This window comes from Triturus cristatus, chromosome 2_2, assembly GCF_964204655.1.
Source record: "Triturus cristatus chromosome 2_2, aTriCri1.1, whole genome shotgun sequence".
NCBI lineage: Eukaryota > Metazoa > Chordata > Amphibia > Caudata > Salamandridae > Triturus > Triturus cristatus.
In genome coordinates, this window is record NC_140582.1 from 473,879,527 (window position 1) to 473,892,693 (window position 13,167).

Consider the following 13,167-nt stretch of genomic DNA (forward strand, 5'->3'; position numbering starts at 1 on the left):
AACTGGGGGGTTGAATCTCCCTCTTTCAAACCGATTCCAGGCTCTTTCTCAAGACCTCTCAGCAGATAACTTAATAGTGGGGGGTACAACTGACCTCTTGTGAAGGAGATATGGAAAAATCTAATAACAAAGGGCCTTCTTTATGAGAAATGGTGCATCGCTGCGTGAAAGCAGCGATGCTCCACTTCTCAGTGCACCCTCCTTGCGATACCAATGATGCGTCATATTTACAATATGATGCATCATGTCGTAAGGAAGGACAGATATGTCAGTATAACTGACGTATCTGTCAGTGCAAAAAGTGGCGCATTGCTGGAGTTGTGTCGGAAGCCTGACGCAACTCCAGCAATGTTCCTTTCACATGGGGAAAGCCCCATGTGAAAGGACCTGCATGACTCTTACGCTTGCCATGAGGCCGGTGTGAGGTTGTGATGCATTGGCGTCTTAGAAGTGGTGCAGTGAAATCTCGTAGATTTTTCTGCGCCACTCCTATGACCCTTTCTTGCAGGGGAACGCCCACCCTGCATACATTATACCTGACGCAGATATAATGTAGCACAGGGGCTTACGAAGTGACGCATCTGCCTAGATGCGTCACTTCGTAAATCTGACGCAACATGGTGTATTATTTACGCCACCGCTGCATCACTAAAAGTGATGCAACGGCAGCACAAAACTGGCTCAAGGGGCTCATAAATACACCCCTAAGAGCGTATAGACACAAGCCCTTTATTACCCTCACTATCAAGAGAGATTAAAGATACATTTGCAATCTCTGCGAATAATCAAGCAAAAATTTGGGAGGCCAGTGAGAATCTTGAGATCAAAATGGTGGACATCACAGAGAGACTATCTACCATGCAAGCCTCATGCGGGAGGTGGTCAAATCTAATCATAAAGAGATCCAAGCTTAAAAAACTGGAGAAAAAGAACTTAGCAAAAAACGGAGTCATTAGAAAATAACTCCAGAAGGAATAACTTAAGGGTTCTAGTGGGGGCGGAAGGTGGAAACGTTTCATTATAGACTTGCCCAAAGAATATATTCCATCAACTACTTCTTTTGATCTGAAACAAAAAATACAAAGGGTCCTTTTTGACCCATTCAAGAGGAATCCCAAAAGAGAGGAACCAAGGAAATTTTAATAAACCTTTTGCACTTATCAAATATAGGAGTTATTTCTTACAGAAGCTTTTAAGGAGTAATGTTTTCTGAAGGATGATTGGCGATATACAATTAAGTCAGGCAAAGCAAAGGTGACAAAAAACTTGGCTATAGGAGTTAGGGAAATGTATTCTAGACTTGAACGTATTAGGGGCAAGTGCTCAACTGAAATTACCAGCGTCACTAAAGATCATGAGAAACAACAAAATGTACAACATCAGAGAAGTGTCTGAGGTTGAGGGCTTAATTAACCAGATACAATGCAGAAACATTTATGGAAGGTAAACTGGAGAGTAAGAGCTCAAGTGGTATGAATGAACTACCCTCTTTGGTTACAGAGAGGGTTCCCTTGAGTGGGTAAAAGTAGTGTGAGGATGGGTAGGCAACATATGGTCATTGCAGATATTTTAGTGGGTATTTTCTTTGAGCAGCCCTTTCATATATCAAAACGTTTATTACTGGCTGGGGGTGGTTAGGCCCGATGTGTGTAAAGTGATGATAAGGGGAGAAAAAAATCACAACGTAAGGGTATTAACCTGGAATTTAAATGGTTTGAGTGTTAATTGTAGAAGAAGGAAGATCCTGGAATTGCTCAATATTTCTGATAATGATACTATATTGTTTTTGGAAAGGTTTTAAAGAGGCACACATGAATTATTCAATTTGCCTGCACCAGTCATTCTTGTAATGTAAAAAGGGTGGCAATTTTGTTTAAATGCTCCGCACAAGCGAGGGTATAACGTTTTATCACAGATCCAGGGAGCAGATGGCTAATAGCTAATGTCAAAATGTCAGATGGCTAATAGCTAATGTCAGAATGTATGACATTGGGTATACATTTGTAGGTTATTATGGCCCTAACGTAGTTGACCCCTCTCCATTTGGGGATTTATACAAACACCTGCTTGACATTAGGAATTATATAATTATTGGGGTAGACTTTAACACACTGTTAGACTCAGTGTTAGATAAATCTACGGTCAGACCAACAGTAGAATCACCAATAATGAGGAAGTATATGCAGCATTTGATGAAAAATCTGGGTCTGATAGATATCTGGAGGTAAAGGGTGAGCTAGAAGAAATATTTCACTCATCAGAGTAAAAAATACTCTCATGCTTCTAGGACTTTTCTTTTAATGGATATACAGTGGTAGATAGTGCAAAGGCCTTTGGCAGAAATATCTGGCTTTTTCTGTATCAAGTGATTAAACAAAATGGCCTAGGGTATAATTTCCTTGAAGCAATAAGAGCTATATATGATAACTCTCCAGCCAGGATATTCGCCAACAGTTCTCTCACATCACATTTCCAAAGAGGTAGAGGCACCCGGCAAGGTTGCCTATTATCCCCATTGCTGTTTAAACTTTATATTGAGCAGCTGGCTAGAAGAGTCAGGTCTGAATAGAAAATCTTCCCCTTCTACTACTTAGATTGGATTAAAAACTGAGGGGTTCATTACGATAGCGGAAGGTCCACCACCGCAAGCCGTGCAGTGGTGGGCACTCCACCATCGTACGTGGATTCCCCACCCCCCAAATTAGGATGGCAGGGGGAATCAATGCAGCGTGGCAGTCGCAAAGACCGCCTGCCACTGTTCCCCAAGGCGGTTCTTTTCCATCCCCCTTGCAGAATCAAAACATAGGGAATCCTTGTGGCGGTGCCTTGCTGGCACCACCATAGGGATTACGATATCCCTTTCTGCCAGTCATTTCGCGGCGGTCATCCCGCCACAAAAAGCCAAGTGCAAACTGCTTTGGGGGCCCGTTGCGGGCCCCCCTTGTGTTGGGGGAGGCAGTGATGCACTGGGTGCATTTCCCTGCACTGAGTGGCATGCACCACGTGGTGCCTGCCACATAGTGTAGGGAATGGCACTACATGCATTTTTACTGTTGTCGCAATGGTAAATATGCAAGATGCGACCACCACGGTAGCGGTCGCATCGTATTTTCATGTGCAGGACCGCTGCCATACAGAAGGCTGGTCCCAATCACCACCTAGATGGCAGGCGGACTCAAGTCTGCCCGCCATCTTGAGAACCCCCTAAGTTTTATACGCGGAGAATCTTGTATTTTATACATGCGATTTTAAAGCCTCTTTCCCCATAATAATGGAATCTTTGGGTGATTTTGTGAGAGCCTCCGGTTACCTAATTAATGAGGACAAAACTGAGATCATAACCTGCAATGGACCAATGAATAAGCCCCATGAAAATTTAGAAATTAGATAGCTAAGAGTAGGTGTGGTTAAAGACTTGAAGAAAATGGTGCATGTAAAGTTTAGCTGAAAAATAAAAAGCTTTTGCACCTTTGTACACACATTTCAAAGCAGAATGGTTTTAAAAAAACTACATGGAGGGCTAAGCAGTTTTATTTGGAAGAAAAAGAGTGTAAGAATACCCTGGAAAAAATTCCAGAAAAAGAAAATAGATGGAGGGTTAGCTCTCCTGGATTTCCACAGATAATCATTGGGCTGTTTTCTTGAAATTACTAGATTGCTTTTTACAGATGAACATCAACAACTATCTCTGTAACTCAGGACTTTAACAAATAAATCTCCCAGAGGAAGGCTCCTATTTCCTATTCAAATTTGGGTACCCTAAGTTTTAAGAAGATCAAATTTAAAGTTTTAATTCCAGCATGTAAAGTGTGGATTCAAGTTAGAATTGTGGGAATCCCATATTACAGCAGTATGGCCCCGTTATGGAAATCTCCAGGGACCCCCCCTGTGATAAAAAAAGATGCTTTAGCTACTGTGCTGTTAACTGCCAGTATATTTCAATTTGATCATTTATTTGAAGAAGGATCTTTGGTTTCATGGGATTCCTTAGTAAAAAGCATGAATCACAGTCTCTCTAGATTCAAGTAATATCCGCTTGTAAGTTGATCTTGAGAACTATCGAACAGAGGTGGCAGAACAGAAGGGGAGGAAGAACTACAGAGGTACCTGACATACAGAAAGGAAGTCTCCAAGTGATACTGGACCTTGGTGAAGATGGCCCTCCGATGTCACCATTTGAGATATGGAAGACGTACCGGGACCAGAAATTCTTATTCTTTGGCAAGTATCCATGTCTACACTTTGGATAACAGTGAGATCTGCAGCCCAAGGAGAAACCATCTATTCACCTTATACAGGGCCTACTAGTCTCCTAAGAAGATGGGAGGACATAAGAAGAGGTATTGCCTAAAATGCACCTTGGAGAATGCAGATGATGTCCATCTTTTATGGCAGTGTCCAGGTATCCTCCCTTATGGCAAAAAGTGTGTAGTATGGTAACTGGAATCTTTGGGGAAGACATGGAAGTAAGCCTTCCTTTGAATATTTTGGGGATTTTAGCAGGTGGAAGTTCGGTACAAAAATTGGTGAAGCTGCAATCCCAGTTGCTTTTTATTCTGAAATTCAAATATGTATACAATGGATTTCCAATATATTACCTTCTCGCTTGGACCGGGTGGACTATGCTAAACACATCGGTAGGCTGGACTATTTAAATGTTTCAGCAAAGAGAAAGAAAATGTGGGAACCACTTCTTTTATCCCCGGGTTGAAAATAATTACAGTAGGGATGGGTTGATGGACATTAGGAAGGAAGGGGGCAAATGTTCAACTATGACAGTCCAAGGATTAAAGACAAACTTCAACAGGGGAGGAGCAAAGCCGTGGCTTCTGAAAAACCTCTCTAAAAAATAATTGAAGGAGGCTGGATGAAGGAGGTTAAACTCTTAGTGGTCCTGCTGAACTCCCAGGACATTCTCGGTTTACACCTCCCCCTTTGTCATATTGGAGGCAATGTCCGCTCTTCAGGTAAGGCGGAGGACGTTGCGCCATTGCTCTTGTGAGCAGTAGTTAAAAAAACGAAAATGATTATAACTAGCATTATTATTATTTTATTTTTCCTTTCCTGGTGTGGGGCAGGGCTGGACTGACACAGCAGGGCAGAGAAGGAGTGGTTTTCCCACTATGAGGTGCGCAATGATGCTTTGACCGGCCCAACCGTCATAAGCACTTTGCATGTTCTACACCCAGGCTGCATTACGGCCTGGGTGCAAAACTTGCCCCAGGCTCCCATTCCCTGCCTGTAAACTGATCCATGGTGCTCAGATCAATCACAGTGTTGCATTGCAGCATTGTGATTGGCCAGGGGATTCAGGAGTCTGTGTGCTTCTTGTTCCTGCTTCCAGGAACGAAAGGCGTTGGTGGCGAGTGCACCGAGAGACAATCGCTGGCCGGTTTGCTGGCCTGAAGGTAAGTGGGCAGTTTTTTTCCATTTATCCCCAACCCCCGCCCGCCACTCCCACTAAATAGCAGCCGCAGCTGACAGTGGGACTAACAAAAAAAAGTCATGCACATACCTGACCATTAAAATATTACACATAATGAGGAACCTTCCTTTTACAATTTAAATAATGAAGAAGAAATCCTAATTTTCTCTACAGCAAACAACTTAATAAAACTTACTCAATGTCAAACATGGATGATGGATGAGACATTCAAAATGTGTCCCAAACCATTCACAATTTATGGTGAATATCAAAACACCAATATCCCTTTCATATATGCTTTACAACCAAACAAACAAAGCAGCACACAAAATAAACTTCTAAGTTATATAAAACAAGAAACAAATAGCTACTACCCCCAAAAAATAATCATAGACTTTGAACAAACCATGATTCCAACAATTCTAAAAGTATAGCCCCACATAGCAATATAAGGGTGTTACTTTCACTTTAACCAAAGTACATAGCAACATCTACAAAAATCTACACTTAGGGCCTGATTACGAGTACGGCGATCACAAGACCACCATACCCACAGAGGCGGTCCTACCGCCGTCTCCTCTGTGGTCCGACAGCCTGATTATGAGGTTGGCAATCAGACCACAACAAGCCTGAGGCAAGACCACTGGCACTGCCAGGGTCCTGGATCTCAATGGGGCGGCGGTGGGGAAAGTGGTGGTCTCTGGTAGCAGATTATAAACTGCCTTACTGCTGACATTTTCATGGCAGGGACCCCATCAGGGCCTTAGGGCATTGTAGCCCATGGGCGTTGTGCATGGGGCACATGTTGTGCCCCCCTCTACTTGCATTGTCATGTGTGCACTGTGTGCCATGCATTACATGGTGCATGGTACGAAGTGCGCCAACATGCAAGTGACATGAGCTGCTTGCTCTCTAGCACAGCTAGCTCAGCAGTTAACTGGTAATGTGGCAGTCAGATGCTGCCAGCTTGGCGGTATATTCCTGACCACCACAATGGCGATCTGGCAGTCAAATAGCCAAAGTCATAATCAGGCCCTACGTCTAGAATACTCCTCTAACAGCGAATTTGCTTTTGAAATGAAAAATTGAAAGCACTATCCTACGTACCTGTGACAGAGCTAATCAACCAATATAACTTACTAATAGCTAGTCCTCTATACCAACAAAATGAAGACAAACTTAGTACCCTAAAGGACTATTTCGAAGATCCTTGGGCTGGCAGACTGCACAGATGCCAAGCCAAATACCAGATACCATGGTAGAATGGCTATGACAGCATCTTGGCACAGGAAGCCAAAACACAGAGGAAGGATGGCACAAAACCTTCCAATCAACACTAAGCAGAACTCAACCTACAGTTGACAAATGTATTGAAGCATTATCAAAAAAGCAATGCTACCAATAAATAAGATTAAAGCAATCTGTTACCCAAATTGACACTATACTTAGCAAACAAACTAAAAGAATGCACAAAATGCTGCAATTTTAAGTCAAACTCTTCATAAATAACAAAGGACTGCAATACTTAGAAATGATAGCCAAAAGCACATTATGAACTAAATATCAACCTGCCAAAAACCTCATTAACTACGATAAACTTTAAACTACCAAACAAAATCCTTTTTATTTTTTCAAATATTAATATAAATATTTTATTATATCAGTGAAACAATTATATAAAATCACAAAGTTGCTAAACATTGATATACATTGATATAATAAAATAAGTCTATATTAATTATTAGAACACATAATCTTGGCAATTCTACATAATAATAACATGCACATAGCATAAACAATATAATATCACGTTTCCCACCCACACAAATAAGTATGAAGTCAAACTTAAATCCAGATTACAATTTTGGCAGTGATGGTCCTGCCATTGCAGTGGTGTCGGATTCCTCAATTGCCAAGCTGATGGTCTGCCCACTGAATTACAATGCTATTGGGTTGCTGGAGAGAAGACCAAGTAGAGTACTGCCAAGGCCACCAGCCTTTCTCAGACCACTGCTACGGCTGCAGGAGGAAAATCGCTATTGGAGTGCAGTACAGACAAGGTTACCGCCGTCCGTATTACAAGTTTCCTTTCTGTCGAGTGCGGTAGTGATACTGCCTGTTTCGAGACAACAGAAACAATGGAAATGGGGTGCAAACTCACCCATTTCCTGTTCATTTCTTTCACCTGGATCCCATCCTCCAGGGCCCCCCTATACAAAATCAACTTGACCCCAAATAAAATTACCCTGTCAGTGCCAAAATTCCAGGTAAGTCAGTTTCGCACTTATCACCCATTGACTGGGAACAAGGTATTGTTACAAATGTGTCATTCATATGTGTACATTTAACACTTGTGAAGTCAAAATGTACACACCTGCATCAACACATATGGAAAAATATTTGCTGCTGTCAGAAACACCACCGGTATGCCAACTGGAACATTATAATACCCCTGACTCAGTGGTGCACTTGGGACCCCTTCTGGGAAGGCATGGAGGGAAGACTGCCAAACTTGTCATCAGGCCCTTAATGTTTTGCAGCTACAGATCTTTCTCCATCTCCATGTAACAAATAATAGTAAACCATACAAAAAAATAAGAATCTGAATCCAAAAAGCCCAAAAAATGCAAACCTACAAACAATCCAATCAAAATCCTTCGATGCAATCTAAAGTCTGTAGGTTCCATAAAAAAACACAAAGCAATATTTTGATAAAAAGAACCACTCCAAGAAACCCGAAAAAAGGAAATCTATGTGAACACCATCAGTTTATAATAAACTAAAATTGATTTCCTTTAAAAAAAAAGTAAACTCCAAACTACTATAGAAATCATTTAGAAACACAGAACGGTAAAAGAAATGTTAAAGACCTTCCCGCATAATTCATTACAGTCCCAAATAAACAAATACATAACATTTAATCATCCAAATATAAATAGCATCACATAATTTAAAACAAAACATTTATAAATTAATATCACATTTTTAAAAAAAACAAAATACATTTAAATATACTAAAAACTCTCAGACAACACTATAGGCAACTTTTAAGCTTTCTGAACCGCCCCACCCTCAAACTCCATTGAACATTCTTAAAAAGAGACTTACCTGTTCCAACGAACAGCTGAACCTGAGCCAAAATAACTCCAGCAGACTACACAATGGAAGGTAGCGGTAAAAAAACAATGGCTGGCAATTGTCCTCTCCCCAAAGAAATCAAAGAGAAATATTGTAAAAATGTTAAATAAGTGATGAAAACATGTGATATACATTTAAATATATTAAATATGTCAAGCAATGTCATTCAAATGTTGAACAAATTGTGAAGTGTATATACTGTAAAAATGGAAAATATATACAATTATTGTATATATAAATAAAAATACTTTAAAATAATGTCAAAAATGTGTTAAAAAAGTTCATTAAATGTTTAAAAATTCTAATCAATGAATCATAACAATTGAAAATGTACATTATATGAATATAATAAATGTGATATACTTCTGTTTTTTTGCAGTTAAAAATAAACAAAATATAGTTTATTTACTTGCAACTTCATGTATTTGTACTTATTTGTTGAAATGTAAATTGTACAATAAATTTGAATTTGTAAAAAAATAAAAATTACAAAATATGTGTGACGTGTTCATCATACTAAATTTAACAAAGGAGTGAAATGTACCATCCCCACTCCAACCTAAACCAACTTGGACAACATGTTGGATACCAAAAAAGTAACATTAACTATTCCCACTCCAGTCTAAACAAGCTGTAGGAAGGTGTTGGACACCAAAGTGGTAAAATGTACTAGTCCCACTCCAATCTAAGCCAACTTGGGGAAAGTGTTGGAAACTAAGAGGTGACATTTGCTATTCCCACTCTAGCCTCATGCAACTTGAAGAAGGCCTTAGACACTCGAGAGGTGACCTTTCTATCCCCACTCCAATCTAACCTAATTTAAGGAAAGTATTAGACACAATGGGCCTAATTTCGAATTTTGGTGGTGTGGGGGCAGGTGGCATGTCTCTGCTGCACCGCCAAACGTTGCTGTTGCCCAATGGCCAGATTATAACTGAAAAGTGGTCTGGCAGGTGGGGGGTGTGGCAGTCCCGTGCCGGTGCCTCTTTCAAAGGTGGTAGTGCCTTTGAAAAAGGCACCATACTGGGAATGTTAAACAAGGTTCCTGCATGGCATGGACTGTTAAGCCCGATATTTCTTGTACTACAATATTTTTCATCTGATATTTTGTCCAAACACCTAAGCAGAGGTGTATTACATGGCTCCACCATCATATAAAAATTATATAGTTAGCACTTAAACAAAAATATGAAGTGTAATGGGAAAGATGCATAAAGACTGTGACATACAATGATGCATGGAATAACATTTGGACTAGAGTAGCTAAGCCTTCCACAAAATTGCAGCATAAAGGAAATGCACATCAAATGATGACCAGATGGTACTTGACCCTACCACTTTGAATGCTATGTTTGGTATGCCAGATACATGCTGGAAGGACTGATGTGAGAAAAGCACACTCCTCCCTGCATGGTGGTCATGTATTCACATACAAACCTATTGGTGGGAGATACCATCCCAGATCAGACCTATCATAGGGATAGCCCTACCATTGCAGCCATTTTCCTACTGTTTGGGGTGCAAAGAGAAAATAATAAATACTATTCAACCCCACCAATGGGTAGTTTGATTTCCCATTTCTTACTGCCTGCCAGATTCTTGAAGTTCCGGAATACTCCGCCAGTTAACATGTGGAGGGGCTAAGTATTTATATCAGAATATTTATGCTATGAAAAAGTATTCTGCCATTACGCATGATATAATATATTAATCCAAGAAGATTTGGTTCCCATTCAAGACACATATGAAAAGAACACAAATCTTGGGGGAAATTCAACTTCAATGTTTGGCATACCTAACACCAACATGAAACCTGGACTCAAAGTTGCAAAACGATTCTCACAGCCCGATAGCCATTACTCCCTCTCGTAAAAGAACCTTCGCACGTCCATAAAATGATGCTCGTTATGTCAATTTATTGAGATGTAAACCCATGTAACCATCTCAAAATCCCAAAACAATTTGTCAAAATGTCACATTGTCTGGTGGGTACAAAACATAAACTTCCATTTATTTCCATCAGTTAAATTGCAGTCCATGGTCTACTAGATATTTAAGCCTTCTCGTTATACACATTTGATACTCCTCTCTTGCCTCTTTGCTGGTAATGTCTGTTTAGTTTCTTTGTTCAGAGGACATGTTTCTATTGTTCTTATCTGTTTTATCTGCTCTAAAAAAAAAGTGGTCTCATATGGGCTTTTGGATTTATCATCCTCTAAAACTAAATTATTGAAGCTAATTCTCCATGTCTCTGAATTCTATGCAAAGTTTTAGATGAGTTATTAAGTTTCATACTTATTGAATTATCAACACTTTCACATAGGTATAGACTCTTCCAGTGTCGGGATTCAGATTTCACACTCATACTAATGTTGACATTCAGGAGTTTACCTCAGATTTCCCACCGCCCCTTTTTTCAAAGTGAAGGATCAGACTTGCACATGAGTTGTATGGGCTTCAATGTGAGTCTTGAGCCACAATGCACCTTTAACAAAACTTTATTCAGCTACCACGCCCCACTGACTATGAGGGACGTCTATAGGAAGATCAAATGGCCCACTGCTTCCACAGTAAACTGCATTAGAAAAAGGCTACCAACAGAAACATGATTGTAAGAAAGTTATTTTTTTGGGGGGAAGGATGGTAGTTCCCTATCAGTAAAAAAGTAATTAACCTATTACGTTGAGACAAACATTTTAATAATTTAAATCTGTTTTCAACCATTGCTAACTATGGCTCAAGCAGACAGGCTAAACTTAAATAACATAGGCCTGATTCACAGACTGCACTTTATGGTAAGTTTTGTAGTACTTCAAAACATACTACAAAATGCAATTCATAAACTAAGGTGCCGATCACGATCCGGTAAAAAATTCCCCCGTGCGACTCGTATCGGGTCTTTTTACCGTACGAATCGTACAAGTGCCGTACGAACTGGCAATCACGATTCGCATGGTAAAAAGTCCATACGAACCGCATCGGGAATCATTCCCCACACGTCCTCGGGTCGGAAAATGTGTCCGACACGTCCTCGGACGATTTACCTTACAAACGTAAAAATCCAAGTCCAACCGAGGAATCACGATCCATCCCGTGCGTCCGAGCCTACAACCGTATGGAAAAAACACCGTCCGCACCGAACACCAATAGCAACCATGGAGACATGTGCCCACATACGCGCCCAACACTCCCCCCAGCCCCCGTACGTCCGACACGTACCCCCCGTATATGTATACCCCCACCCGTCTATGTACACCCCAGTACGTTCCAGTCGTACCCCCACCCCAGTACGTGTCGTACCACCGTCAATGTACACCCCCCCACCCCTGTACGTGTCGTACCACCGTCAATGTACACCCCCCCACCCCAGTACGTGTCGTACCACCGTCAATGTACACCCCCCCACCCCTGTACGTGTCGTACCACCGTCAATGTACACCCCCCCACCCCTGTACGTGTCGTACCATCGTCTATGTACACCCCAGTACGTTCCAGTCGTACCCCCACCCCAGTACGTGTCGTACCACCGTCAATGTACACCCCCCCACCCCTGTACGTGTCGTACCACCGTCTATGTACACCCCCCCACCCCTGTACGTGTCGTACCACCGTCAATGTACACCCCCCCACCACTGTACGTGTCGTACCACCGTCAATGTACACCCCCCCACCCCTGTACGTGTCGTACCACCGTCAATGTACACCCCCCCACCCCAGTACGTGTCGTACCACCGTCAATGTACACCCCCCCACCCCTGTACGTGTCGTACCACCGTCTATGTACACCCCCCCACCCCTGTACGTGTCGTACCACCGTCAATGTACACCCCCCCACCCCAGTACGTGTCGTACCACCGTCAATGTACACCCCCCCACCCCTGTACGTGTCGTACCACCGTCTATGTACACCCCCCCACCCCTGTACGTGTCGTACCACCGTCTATGTACACCCCCCCACCCCAGTACGTGTCGTACCACCGTCAATGTACACCCCCCACCCCTGTACGTGTCGTACCACCGTCTATGTACACCCCCCCACCCCTGTACGTGTCGTACCACCGTCTATGTACACCCCAGTACGTTCCAGTCGTACCCCCACCCCAGTACGTGTCGTACCACCGTCAATGTACACCCCCCCACCCCTGTACGTGTCGTACCACCGTCTATGTACACCCCCCCACCCCTGTACGTGTCGTACCACCGTCTATGTACACCCCAGTACGTTCCAGTCGTACCCCCACCCCAGTACGTGTCGTACCACCGTCAATGTACACCCCCCCACCCCAGTACGTGTCGTACCACCGTCAATGTACACCCCCCCACCCCTGTACGTGTCGTACCACCGTCAATGTACACCCCCCCACCCCTGTACGTGTCGTAACACCGTCTATGTACACCCCCCCACCCCTGTACGTGTCGTACCACCGTCTATGTACACCCCAGTACGTTCCAGTCGTACCCCCACCCCAGTACGTTCCTGGCGCACCCCCAACACAACCTCCTAAGTACGGAGCGCACCCCATGCCCCAACATCACAACCGCATGTACGAGTCGTACAAAGCCACACACAAGGACCAAATCGTACAACCAAATGGCCCATGTAC